Here is a 14,397-nt window from a genome sequence, read left to right on the forward strand (position 1 = left end):
AGAGCCTCGGGGTCAAAGGTGAAGGGGCAGTGACGTGCAGACCCGGGAGCAGCAGGAGGAGGAGCAGGCCTTGAGCCTCCACCTCTCTGCCCCGCAGGCAAGGCTCTTCCGCGTGTTGGTTCCTGCCTGCCTGGCTGAGCGCCGGGAGTTTCCTGCCCGCCCCTGGCACCTCCTCCACCCTGCAGTCTCCTCCCAGGGCCCCAGGGACTCTCCCGCTTCCCTCCACCCCGTCCGCCGGAGCACAGGGCTGCAGGTCTGTGTGTCCATCCCTCTTTCGTGGACAACAGAGATAGCTTTGGTCGGGGGGGTTAGTTTTAGTGAAGTGGAAGCCGGGAGATTCCGTTGCTGTTTTAACAGGAGTTTCTACAGTAACTCCAAATACGCGGTCCTAAAAAACCTCAGGTTCTGTGCAATTGCGGACTTTGGGGTCAATCAGGAATGGGGTGGACCTTTTACAGCCCATCCCGAGCCCTAGCAATCCCACCGCTGGCACAGTTAAAATTCCTGGGGAGTGGGACTTCCTAGGTGGCGCAGTGGTTAAGACTCGCCTGCCAATGGAGCGCACCCGGGTTCTGAGCCCAGTTCCAGGAAGATCCCACGTGCCCGGGAGCAACTAAGCCCCTGCGCCACACACAGCTATTGAGCCTATGTGCCGCAACCAACAAGAGAAGCCCTCGCACCACGATGAGTAGCCCCCACTCGTCCCAGCTAGACAAAGCCCGAGTGCAGCAACGAAAACCCAACACAGCCAATAAATAAATTAATTAATTTTAAAAAAAAAAGGGGGGCAGTGCTTCTTAAAAAAAAAAAAATTCTCCGGAGTGTGCGGCTGCCACCTTTAGTGGACCTCTAGCAGGGTTAGACGCTATGGACTTCTGCTTCCTTCTTAGACATGGTAGGTTCTTGAGGGCCTTAGAGACTCATTTCATCAAAAATTAAAATCCTATCTGGGGTATAGCATTCTTGATCAAATTTTAGTAACACCCAGAGAAATATCTTTACAGTTTTTCATCTGCAAACACAGCTTCCCAAAATAGTTTAACGTGGGAAAGTGTAGCCAGGTTTTTGCAACCACTAACTCAACCACTTTTTTTCTTTAAACAGGGGGTTTCTGTAGTATTTTCATCTTTTCCTAAGGTCTTCCTGCACTGGAAGTTGTTTTGTTTTGTTTTTTTTCCTTTAATTGCTCCCAATCATTAATGTGCACAGCAAACTTCCACTTGAACCCACAATTTCCACTGTTATACTGGCATAGGCCTATTTATCAATGGCCTATGAGCTAATCCTGGTTAAAGAAACACCACAATTACAGAAGAAGAGACTAACACTTTGTTTTACTTCCACTTTCCTGTGCCCCTCTTCATGTTTGCCAGATCATTTGCCAGAGATTCTCCATTCACCTCTTGCTTGGCAGAAGTTAAACCACTACTGCTTTTTTAAGGAGGTGCCATGTGAACTAGATCCTGAGTTCTCCTAGGTTTGGAAATAAATTTTTCCGAAGACTGTAATGAGGCTGCAGAAGTCAGCCCACCTCCCCACCCCGCCCCACCCTACGCCTTAGAGGTAACATAATGTTGTCTGGTGAAGCCCGATTTTTGGTCAGGCTCCGAGAATCTCTTAGCTACTAGGTCCACTCCCACAATTCAAGTGAACAAAAATTAGCTGCAGATTCCATATAGAAGGCAGAAAATTTTGTATTTTCCCTTGTTCTAACTTCCTGATATTTAACAACAGCAAACAAAAGACCAAAATACAATAATCATGAGACTAAAGGCACAAACACGGAGTAATCCTTGTTGCTCATTAACTCAGTAAATGAATATTCACTGAGTGCCTGCCTCACGCCCTGAATTGTCAGAGATGCTGGTGAGAGTTGTGTACAAGGTAGGTATGGCTTTGCCTGCGTGAAGTGACTCAGTGATGCCACTGAGAAGACAGGAGCCCCCAGCAATAACAAAAACCATTTCTGTAGACCCAATTTCATTAGCTGTGCTTAAGAGGATTACTTACCTAGCAGCTGTATTGTTTACTCCTCCTCGCTCCCTTGTTATTTTCATGTTGGGAAATCCTTTGTCAGCACCATTTCTTTCCACAAGAATATCTCTTCATGAAGGACGTATCTATGTTTGATGCTATTTCAGCTTCATTTTCCTTTTTTTTTTTATTGGAATATAATTGCTTTATACTCTTGTACCAGTTTTTGAGGTACACCAAGGTCAGTCATCTGTATTTATACACATATCCCTGGAAGTATATTTTCTAAACTAGATCTAGGAAGTGGAATGTGGAACCAATCTGTCCTCCTCACCTCAAAGGCTGTTCACTTATTAATGAATTAAAAAACAAACAGGGACTTCCTATGTGGCACAGTGGTGAAGAATCCGCCTGCTGATGCAGGGGACACAGTTTCAAGCCCTGCCCTGGGAGGATCCTGCATGCCATGGAGCAACTAGGCCCGTGTGCCACAGCTGTTGAGCCTGTGCTCTAGAACCCATGAGCCACAACTACTGAGCCCATGTGCCACAACTATTGAGGCCCGCGTGCCTGGAGCCCGTGCTCCACGGCGGGAGAAGCCACTACAATGAGGAGCCTGTGCACCACAATGAAGGGTAGCCCCCGCTCGCAGCAACTAGAGAAAGCCCGTGTGCAGCAATGAAGACCCAACGCAGCCAATAAATAAATAAAATAAATAAATTTATTTTAAAAATAAAATAAAAATAAAAAACAAACAAAAAACAAGATTAAAAAACAACAAAAATTTCCCACACACTGCCAAAAAAGAAAAATAAAACACTAAAGACATCCCAGATTACTCTCCAGATAGGAACCAGTGGTTGTAGGCTCAACAGTTCAAGCCCAGAATTCATCTTTTACAGAGTCATGAGCATGCCTTACTTCTGAACACAAAAATTTTCATAACAATAAAAACAAAAACTAGTTCTGATCACTTTTCTAACATACTCAAATCTCACATAACTCAAATCTATAAAATGAGTTGGGAGAAGAAAGGAATCCATACTTATGGGCCAAGGGTAGGTACAGAGCATATCCTTGTTGTCATGCAAGGCTGAGACATTCATCTGGTGAAGAAACAATTAGATCAGATGGTTTATTATTTCCATGGGCAGCAATAGCAAGATCCCAAAGGTGCCAGCTCCCTGTGTCCTTTGCCCCACAAGACAGCACTAAAGCAAAAGAGGTCAGATAACAATGCAACATGGGTGATAAGGAGCTTTGGTTCTGAGGAAACGGTTTTATACTAACCAGTTTGAGCATTTCCTGCTCAGCAATTTTATAGCATGCAGCTATACCCTAAAGTGTGGGGAAGAGGAGAGTTTCGAGGCAGAAGCCCTTATATCTTACCAGAACCTGGGAGGCAATAAGAAATTGTCTCATAACAGCCTCCAGGGAAGGTAAAAAGGAGGGTGAGAAATGCCCTTGTAGCAGTTCCTCCCAAGCCTCCCATTCTCTCATGTTCTGAGAGGATTATGGGGCATTTTACCCCATAAGACTTAGATCTCCTGACGTTAAGCCTTAGCCATGTGACCTATATGGATATTTGCAAGGACACCTGCACAAAGCAGCTTCCCTACAACTTCCCCCCTAAACTTTCACATCACCAGTCAAGAACTCTCTTTAGAAACATAGACCATCCCATCAGATACTCAATTATACAAGTCCTTTTAATTTGTCCTAGGCAACAGAAATAAAACAAACTTAGAGCAGTTGCTGTAGTCTGTGAATAGGTAAAAGGAAATCGGATCGCGTTCCAGAAAGTTGGTCTTGTTCTATTGTCTGGAGTGGCAGCTGTTAACTCCTGGAGTCAGCAGCTGCTGGGAAGTTTCTGAGAGTTATTAGATTAAGATTGCCTGTCAGCTAATGGTCAAGTTGAAGGTGGCAGTCTGCATTAAAAATTGGCCAGATGCTCTGCAGACCAGAGCTGAGAGATATAAATGTACCCTCCCCCAGTCCCATCCCTCCCCAGCAGTTAAGGCTGTCCTGTGCTACCCCAACTAAGTGGTTGCTATCAGTCTCCACAGCAATCACATCACCCTTTTGTCAGTCCATGTCTTACTCACACCATACACCCAGACCTTTTCCTAGGTGGCTCAGCAGTTTCTTCCTTGTACCACCTGGAATATCTACAGTCCTCTGATATGTGGGCAGGACTAGGAGCACTTTAGAGTTGCCACCTTTCATCCATGATCATTATCCTCATTGTCCGTATCTGCCCAAATCTAGCAAGCTTAGCTGGGCAGCAAAAGAACATCAAGTTAGAATCTCCCACCTCCTGGCTCTTCTTTGATACTCACAAATCCCAGTAGCCCAGTATCCCTGGGGGTAGACATGGGAGGAAAAGAGTGAATGAGTTAATTACACAGTCTATGTGCCAAGACCAGCCAGGTCCAGTGCCCCAGACCATGTGTCCCCAAGTTCCCTTTGCTACTTGACTGCGTAATTGGCAGTTTGGGTGTGTGTGCCAGGCTTCCTTTGTCTCAGATGCTGGAATCACTGGAGCTTATTTTTAGGCCCAGTTCTGACTTGTAGATGGATTGTTGTGCCCTGTGCAATAGTGTATTCAGGTGGCTCTGGTCCTTACCTGGGCAGCTCAGGTCAAATCAGCTTGTTTCCACTGATGTTCATTTTTCAAGAGTCCTTTTATAGGCATTCACATGAGTCACAAACAGAGGGCATGGGGCTTGTGCAATCTTATGCCATGTTTGGCCCCTCTGAGCTGAGACTTGATCATCCAATTTTCCTGCTGCCACATACCAGACTATACTGCTGGCCCACTGCCTGATGCCATGAGTCAATGAAAATGTAATAAGGCATATTTTAGGAGGCACTTTTAGAGCAAACACCACAACTTACAACTATGCCCAATGAGCAGACTTCCCTTTTCCACGCATACTTTACAAAGTTTCTTTAGAGCTGCACAGCTGTACCATTCTGGTACACTCCTGCTTAGGGGCCCCAAGACCACACCCCAGGTTCAATGATTGACTAGGATGACTGACAACATTCAGCACATAGTTGTACTCACAGATATGATTTATTACAGTGACAGGATACAAAACAAAGTCAGCAAATGAAAAAGGCACACGGTGCAAAGCCTGGAGAAAACCAGATACAAGCTTCCAAAAGTCCTCTCCCAGTAAAGCCACACAGGACATGCTTAATTCCCCCATCAACAAATTGTGCCAACACATGTGAAATGTTGTCTATCAGGAAAGTTCATTAGAAGACAGTGTCCAAGACTTTTATTGGGAACTGGTCACGTAGGCACCTTCTGCCTAACACATACCAAAATTCCAGACTCTCAGGAGGAAAGCAGGTATTTAGCATAAACCACACTGGTTGTACAAACATAAAGTACAATGAGCCACTTTTATCAGTTCTGTGAATGGTGGGAACAAGGCATGTCCTAGACACCAGGCCAACCTTGTAAACGGGACTTTCCGAGGATAGCAGGCTCTTGGCCCTCGGCCCTTGGCCAACGTGTCTTTACAGCAAGAATATTATCAGTAGGACCTCCTGCAGCAGAATGAGAGCAACCAGCAGTACTGACCTCAGTTATGCCCTTTAGGGGTCCTTTACTTAGCCAGTTAAAACATCCCATTAACTATACAGATCTATATGAAAAAGTCAGATAACTTAATCCTTAAGTTTCTGATCAATTTTTTTTACCTAGCCCACTGCATCAATTCAGACACAGCCAGTAAGCTGAAGCTGACCTGAAAGCCTTCCAGGGCTGATACAGTCAGAGCACACAGACAAGTACAATCCCAGAGGTCCCATGTAGTAACCACAGAAACAAAGAGTTTGCAAGTGTCGGGTAAGCAAAAACATAACAAGCAGGCCATACATTAGTCAGGCAACACAGGTTATCAGGGCCCCCATGTGGCCTTGTACTGTTAGACCTCCCACTCTGGGTTCCCAGTCCAGTCAAAATCATGCAGTTCAGGCCTTGGATTCAGAGGGAGTGCCTGAGGCAGTCAGTTCCAAACAGTTTTACTTGTCTATAATATCAGTTCAACAGCTTCATAAGTGTGGACAACATCTATAGGTGTTCTTCAGGAAAGTGCTGGCGTTGGGGTCACCCCCTGCCATCTCATGGTCAGTGCTGGTCAGGTGTGAGCCTAGGCTCAGCAACTAGTTTAATTCAGAGAGCTCACAGCTCGAAAAGACACCGTTTTTCCTTTAGGAAGAGGGCAAGCCTTCCAGGAATAGTTCTGAAAAATAAAGATCATTAATGCCCTTACCTGTCCCCGGTCCCCAGGTGCTGGGGTTTTACTTTTTCCTCCATCATTACAAAATCAGTTGTGTCCTATTCAGCAATGGTAACAACATTTTTCCGGTTATCCCCTACTCTCATCTAGACCATTCATCTGCAAGAGGCATAAAAGCATTTTTACAGTAAAGCATTTTTGTATAATTTAACCAGAAAGACACATTATATTCAAAATTGGTCAGAATGAAATCTTGGATTTTTAAAAAATAATTATAATGGGGTTGGTTAATAACCTGCCGACCCTTTTGTCCTAATCATTTATCCAGGGAGCAGCCGAGAAAAGATCAATCCCTTTCTGGGGACAGCTGCATTTAATAATTAAACTGCCTTACTAAGGTGTGTATACCAAGAGAACGGTGAGGGAAGTAGAGTCAGGCTATCAGAGCACTGTTGCAAATTGCAACTAACTTAGAAAGCTGAACACAAGTCAACAGCAGTGAGACGGCCCTGAAACAGAGTCCAGAGTCCGACCAGTTAGCAGCGGGTGGAGGTGTCACACTCCCTAGGATGTGCCCTTCCCCAACTTGTAGCTTTTGCAGGAATGATGTTAGGAATGCATTCAGTCTCTATCAGAAATATATAGCAGGAACTTCCCTGGTGGCACAGTGGTTAAGAATCCACCTGCCAATGCAGGGGACATGGTTTCAGTCCCTGGTCCTGGAAGATCCCACATGCCTCGGAGCAACTAAGCCCATGCACCACAACTACAGCCAATTAAAATAAATACATGAATAAAAATTTAAAAAAAAAATAGAGAGCTGATCAGCAGCTCAATTTCAGATGGCCCCATCAGAAATAAGCCTTTTCTGTGGGCATGTGTGACCCAGATGGTCTACCCAGCATCCACAATGTTTCCACAATTTAGCCCACAGAGAAGTGTCCTAAATGTGTAACTATTCCAGAATCTGGGTTTTATTCTTTGAGCAGAACTTCATCAGCTGTTAGTCTGGCACAGCTAGTGTCAAGGCTGAAATAGCCCAGACCAGGTTTCAGCCTAGAGTCAGGTCTAGGCAATTAAGCATCAGGCTTCCAAAAATGCCAGCAGCTTTTCTTTAGCAGTATATTCAAAGCCCAGATACTGCAAGGCCAGACAGCCACGTCCCAAGTCCAAATGACAGGTGAGGCTTTATGACACCCTTTTTTATCTTGCCAGCGTTCATGAAGACCCACCCCAAAATATGCTCATTGGGCTGGAAAATCATCAGCCTTTATGGGTCAAACATCTGCTATTACAAAAGCTCCTTAGCAACTCAAATCTGCTTTGTAAAACTCCAAAAGTGTATTTCTATCTGGAGAGTGCTTCTCTTTTCATGTTGTTTCCTTTTTTCCAGAAGTTACATTAGGCAAAAAATATAACAAGTATCATCAGTTACAGAGACTTATTTTGTTTTTAACACACACACACACAAAATTCAATCCACCCACCAGTGGTAAAAAGCAATTATTTATTTGTGTGTCTCACTAACACTTTTTCTTTGCAGCTTTCCCTGACTGGGATGATCCCTCTAGGATTTATGAAATTACAAGCATATAACATTTTCCGTCAATTTTTATCCTACATTCAGATGCAGTAGCCACAAAACACAAGGCTATTGAAACGCCGCCCCCGCCAAAGGGAAATTTACTCAACCCTCTAGAGTAAATTCAACATTTACAGGATTAACATTAGAGCTACCAAGGAAGACTGTCAGCTGGAATTGGGGGTGGGGGAGGGAGGGTAGGGCTACTGTAACAGTGATGGTAACTAGGCTGAAAAAAATGGCTGGAGTGGTTTTTTCCCTTTTCTCCCTCTGGTTTGCTTTGCTCTAGCTATGGGAATTGATCTAACATTTTTTCCTTCCACCTGGAAAAAAGAACAATACAAACTTTAAATATTTCTGGGTCATCCAAACTCACCTTTGGGAATTTGGGGTCCCTTTCTCCTCACACATGAAGGAGAGAACAAAATACAAAAAGGCATCACCAGGCTGCACTTTTCTCCCGTCATTTTAGCCAGCACAGCCAAAAATAGCCAACTTTCCTGGAGTTGGAGCTATCATTTTCAAATTCCATAGGTAACTTCTACCTCTCAAAAAATCCTGCTGTTTCACCCCTTGGCTGACTCAATAGCCAATCTAGCACTAAAGATTTGTTATCCCTCACTCCTTCACCTTTACTTTTCCCAAGCAATGTTTTTGCTATATTTCAGTGAGTCAGAGCTGGGCTAGCAAAACCCATTTCTGTTGCCGAGTTAGGGGTCCTCAAGACCACCCTCCCCAAGCTTTGATGATTTACTAGGAGGACTAACAATGTTCAGCACAGCTGTACTCACAGCTAAGATTTATTACTGTGAAATGATACAAAACAAAGACAGCAAACAGAATATTAGAGTCCAAGGCTTTATTGGGGGACCGGTCATGTAGGTACATTCTGCCTAACACATACCAAAATTCCAGACTCCCAGGAGGAAAGCAGGTATTCACCATAATCCACACTGGCTGTACATTTTAGGTACAATGAGCCACTCTTATCAGTTCTGTGGACGGTGGGAACCCTCAAATCACACCTCAGACACCAGCAAAAGGCCAACCTTGTAAGCAGAGCTTCCTAAGGATAAGCAGGCTCAGATCTGCTATGTTAACTCTTTCCTACACAACCCCAGTGACCTTTAACTTAGCTAGCACATCCATGAGGCTTAGGCATCCTTAGGAGCCTAAGTGTACCCAGGCCCCCAAGAAGCCTAAGGTGATGGCATAGATCCTGCATGAGATAGCCAAATCTTTGGAGTAACTATGTAGCTATGAGATTCTATTAATGCCCAGTGTGGTAGGTTGAATAACAGCCCCCAGAGATGTCCAGGTCCTAATCCCTGTAACCTGTGAATGTTACTTTAAGTGGTAAAAGGGATTTTGCAGGTGTGATTAAGTTACGGATCTTGATATGGGGATTATCCATTTGGGCTCTAAATGTAATCACAAATGTCCTTATTAGAAAGAGGCCAGAGGGAGATTTGACTAAAGAAGAGGAAGTAGGAGATGTGATGGAAGCAAGAGGTTGAAATGATGTGAGGAAGGGGTCATGAGCCAAGGAATAAGGAAACCCTCCAGAACTGGAAAACACAAGGAGACTGATTCTTCCTTAGAGCCTCTAGAGGGAGGGCAGCCATGCCAACACCTTTATTTCAGTCTACTGAAACCTATTTTGGACGTCTAGCTTTCAGAACTGTTAAGACAAATTTGTGTTGTGCTACTTTGTTACAGCAGCAATAGAAAAGTGATACACCAAGTCTTACTTCTTTCCTGTAAGTCTTTACTTACATTTCCATTTAATAATGCATGCTTGCTGGGCAATACCCACTTTGTTGGCATTTTTATTTTTGACCCATTCCAGAATGGGCATGTCAGAGGATAACATCATCTGCTATTGTTTAGTTTCTCAGTGTCCAACAGCACTCAATAACAGGCCAATAATTGCCCCTCAAATGCAGTATACCAGGCAGTGGTATTAGGAAAATGCTGTGTCCAAAACCCTAGTGGGCACCACTGCCTAGTGACACAGATGCAGTCTACCGAACTGTCAAGCACTGATAGGCTCAAAAGGCTCATGAGAACTAGCCAATCAAATTTGGAGAGGTGTCTGTATAGCCTGCTAGATAGTTTCTTTACGTATTCTCTTACTACCACTTCCTTAGTCACTACAGTTATCCTGGCATCCTGTCCTGCTCTACTGGTATCACATAACTGGGCTGAACACCACCAGGTGCGCTCCTAGTTGTGTACTCATCTTACTAGCACTGTTTAATTTGTGGCATTTCCCCACTGGGAACATTCCTAACAACCAAGAGAAGTATTATACACATGCAACACATCTGTTCCCACAATATATTCAGAGGTATCAGTTACAACCACTTTGGTGTGTGAACCTTTCACTAAATAAAAGACAATACAGACAAGTTTCAAGGGCCACAATGGTATGTCCTCTTTTACCACAGATAAGCAGGTCAACTTTTTTGCAGGAGTTACATGTCTGAGAAGACATAGCAGCTTTATAAGAAACACAGTCCTTTACTTGGTAAGAGGATTTTTTTCCTATGACTGCTGGAGGACTTTAGTGTGGTAAATTCACCTTCATTGTCCCCAAACCTTTTTTTTTTTTGCAAGAAGGCTCTAAATTGACAGCGTTTTTAGTCACACCTGCTGGCAAGCATCTGATATACTGCAACAAAGCCATCAAGACAAACTTTTGATTTGTCAACCAACAGACACTATTTACACAGGGAACACTTTGGACATTAAAAAAATTTTCTCTAACATTTCATAAGCATTCACAGCACAAAAATGTAACGTCTCATTTAAATTATACATTTTTAGAATGGTACATTAAATTGGCTCAGGGCCTTTACTCACTGGTTTGGCCCAAACTCCATCAGCTGAATGCAGACACTTTTTAGAGAAACAAAGACTAAGGGGTTTAACACAGGTACTTCAGGGATTACAACAGCTGCCCGGAGACCACTTACTTCTTCAGGGAGTTCAGGGCAGAGCAGAGGCAGTCAACTGTTGCAGCGTGGACGTTTCTTTTCTTAAAGCTGCAGAGGTCAAAGTAAGAGGGAGGGAGAGATCAGAGAGTATGGGGGGAGCAGCTCCCCACCAGTAAGCACAGGTTTGTACTCACTTTCAGATTTAACTAGCTGTCCCCTCAACTGCAGCACGTGAACTAAGACACCATTCAGGAAGCTGGCTTCAATCCTACCTCTGTAAGCCTCCAAATATTCACTAATAGGAAGCATATACAGGTACTATCAAATCCTGAGGAGTCTTCTTGTATCACTCAACCCAACCCACACAGTCTGTTTACAGAATGACAGTGGGAGAAGCCTTACTACTCCTTCTCGTCTACCACTTAGACAAGAGCATGCACTACCATACCTGAGACAGTCTTACCATAGCCCTTAACCTGGCCCATGTAACCCATCTTTCTTCCAAAAAGACTTCCTAACCTTACCACCCCCAGATTGAATGCCAAATTTGTCAAGTAAGGCTGACAAAGTAACAAGATGTAAGATCATTAGGGAACTGGCATGGAGCAGTTCCCCCTACAACTGCAAAAATGGATTTTAATTTTTAATTTGATTTAAACATGCTTTTAGTCTGACAACACCAATTGTGCAAAAGAGCTCTGGAGGTATGTTCGAAGCAGCACTTACCTGCGGCTTTTCTTCAGTTCCAGAGTCTCCAAGACAATCAATAGTGCTTTGTCAAATGCATCCTTTAGGTTTTTCTGTGTGAATGCAGAACACTGCATGTATTCAACAATCTTCGGTCACAGAACAGCTTTTCAGCAGTCTGCAGAGTGAGAGGTTTCTGTGTCCTTGGCAAGCTGATCAATAACAGAGGGAATGGCATTTCTGAGATCAATTTCGTTTCTGACAAACAAAGAGTCTTCAAACAATGGTGAATTATCTCAGGTACCCACTTTTCTTCCATATTTTCAAACAAGGGCAAAAGACCACTGAAAATGACTAGAAATAAATGTTTGTGGATAGCTGAGGGGTTCTTTTGTCAAATTTTTCTTGCCTTACAGAATCAAAAAGTCCATTAGTGTATGGCTCTCACCAGTAACTGACTGCACAGTTATCAGAAACCATGGAACATAAATTACTCAAGACATTAACTTACTTTTATCAAGACATCTTACCAACACCATCACTCACAACACAAATCATCTGCATTGCTGAAATATTTTTTACTCTACTTGAAATATTCCAAATATAATTTTGAACTTTGCTTCTCCGCCCGATTTGAAGGACCTGTCTGTTTTTATCAGCCTGAAGGGAGCCTAGTAAAAAAGTAAGTGGAAAAAAGAAAAAGAAAAAAAAAAGGAAAAAAAAGGAAAAGGAAGTGGAAGGGGATTTAAGCCTTAGCTGAGGAGGTGGGTCAAACTGACCAGATGATGGTGGTGGGTAAGACCACATGCAGGAAGCACTGCAGAAAGTCTCAGCGGGAGGTACAAAGTTCATATGGCTGCACACCACCAGACTAACAGCTGCAACAGGAATGAAGGACACTGGTGGAAACTGCCCTACTGGCCCCCGTCTTCCCTAGCTCCAAAAGTGAGCACCTTCTGGTGCCTCCAGAAGCCAGCGTAGAAGAAGCAGTGTTCAGAAACAGCCCTGAGACTCTCCCCTATGTTTCCACCCTCCACCCTCCCTCCCGATAGCAATTTTCTGGGCGAACAGGTCAGGACCCCAGCTAAAACGGTGAGTAGGCCATCGTGTAGGCAATGAAGGTGTCAACCGCCAGACTGCGGTCAGTCACAGAAACATTCCCCGGGGACCTGACGGGCTCCGCGCGTCACGTGACTCACGGGAGGCAGAGAAAAGGTGCGTAAAGGCGAACCACCTGAAAGCCAGCGGCCGCGGGGAGCGCCTCACCCCGGACACTTGGCGCCACGTGAACCTCCATGGCCTAGAGGGGGTGAGTCACATTCCTGTGTCCAATTCCATCCTTCGCGCTTCACCTAAACAAGCGCCCCCTTCGCCTAATTTCCGGCCCCACTGAGGTCCGGAAAGCCCTGGCCAGGTGAGATGAAGAGAAGCGAGGAAGGGACGTGAAGGGAGCCGCGGGACGCATCTCCCCTCGGGCCGGACCTGACGTGTCCACGTGTCTCCCCGGACCTATGGGAGGACCCCAAGCGGTGACGTCAGAGGCCCTACGTCAGAGGCCCGGATCCGACGCGTCCACGTGTCTCTCCGGACCTATGGGAGGCCCCCGAGCGGTGACGTCAGAGGCACGACGTCCGAGCCCGGTGTCTAGCCGGGACTCAGGGAGTCCTACCTTGTCCTTTATGCCAAGAGAGTTTCTTCATTAACTACACTATAGTATACATACAAACAGGTTAAAGAACCAGTTCATTTCACTTCTGAATGCCTTCAAGAATCACTGTTGAAATTCAACACATCATGATACTTTTTTATTTCCAGAAAAATAGAATTCTTTGACACTCTTTAATTGGTTTGGTAAAAATCTCTGCCTGTAAGGAAACTCCTTCCAGCCCAATTTACCATGAGCTGCTGTATTCTTGAAATATGATTTATTGAGGTTAATACTGGAATATTTTCAATGCAATTATGCCAATATAGACTAACACCTAGCTGGGAAGATTCTTTGACTTTTAGTTACAGGATATTCATGGTGTTTTTCAACTATACTCCAAAGCCCTATTTTCCCCCCAGTTTTATTAAGATATAATTAATATGTAACACTGTATTAGTTTAAGATGTACAACATAATTTGATATATATTCACACATATATATATAGTGAAATTATTACCTCACTTATTTTTATAGTATTGTATTTTTGCCACAGTGGTTTTCAATAATCCTACAGCATGCAAAACATGCTTGTTCATTTCTGTGAGTTTCCAGGAGGAAATGTTCGGAAATAACTGCTACATTGTAGACATTCAGAAGAGAATTTTGTATAAGCCAAAATTTATTAATGAGGCAAAGTGCTAAGAATAATATCTTGAATAAATGCATTTATTTGGGCTGATGAAAGTTCTATGAAGCTCAAGTTTTTTGGTTTGTTTCATGATCATCTAATTTCTTTCTTAGGTGAAGAAAAGTCTAATAAAAAATCTGCAGAGCTCTATTTGAGCAGGATCCAAATTATCCCCTAAAAACTGCTGCCACTTTGACTTTAAACTTCCATATGTCCTTTGTGATTTCTGGGTGATAATATATCAAGCTGTATACTTAAAGGAACCCAACAATTCTTTGTGGGGAAATTTAGGATTATTAATCAAGCTCTTTATAATAGCTATACAAAAATTACCCATGAGTGAATGAGTTTGGTGAATGATGTAAACGTCTGAAATGCATGCTTTTGAATATAAGAATGAAAGAGCCTTTGTTTTGTTTGTTTTGTTTGTTTCATTTTTGACCAAGCCACAAGGCTTGCAGAATCTTAGTTCCCCGACTGGGGACTGAACCTGAGCCCTCGGCAGTGAAAGCACAGAGTTCTAACCACTGGATGACAAGGGAATTCCCAGACTTTGTTTTTAAGTACAGTGTAATAATAACATTGTTAACCATTCTTTTATTTACTTCTTGTGTGATGGCTC

General features: G+C 43.7%; 1 long non-coding RNA gene across 6 annotated transcripts; it reads right to left on the reverse strand.

Moving 5' to 3' along the window:
- Positions 1-5,045: 5,045 nt before the first annotated feature.
- LOC130846837 (uncharacterized) lies at positions 5,046-13,018 on the reverse strand. 6 transcript variants are annotated; one of them, XR_009051643.1, is made up of 4 exons: positions 12,673-13,014; positions 12,218-12,316; positions 11,478-11,650; positions 8,657-10,859 (listed from the first exon to the last, which is right to left on the reverse strand). It is a non-coding gene; the product is annotated as an uncharacterized LOC130846837 (long non-coding RNA). The 6 variants fall into 6 exon arrangements; XR_009051641.1 differs by adding an exon at positions 5,046-6,233 and having other exon boundaries at positions 10,791-10,859; positions 11,478-13,010; XR_009051642.1 differs by having other exon boundaries at positions 11,478-12,316; positions 12,673-13,018.
- Positions 13,019-14,397: the final 1,379 nt, after the last annotated feature.

The sequence above is a fragment of the Hippopotamus amphibius genome, chromosome 2 (genome assembly GCF_030028045.1).
Source record: "Hippopotamus amphibius kiboko isolate mHipAmp2 chromosome 2, mHipAmp2.hap2, whole genome shotgun sequence".
Taxonomy (NCBI): domain Eukaryota; kingdom Metazoa; phylum Chordata; class Mammalia; order Artiodactyla; family Hippopotamidae; genus Hippopotamus; species Hippopotamus amphibius.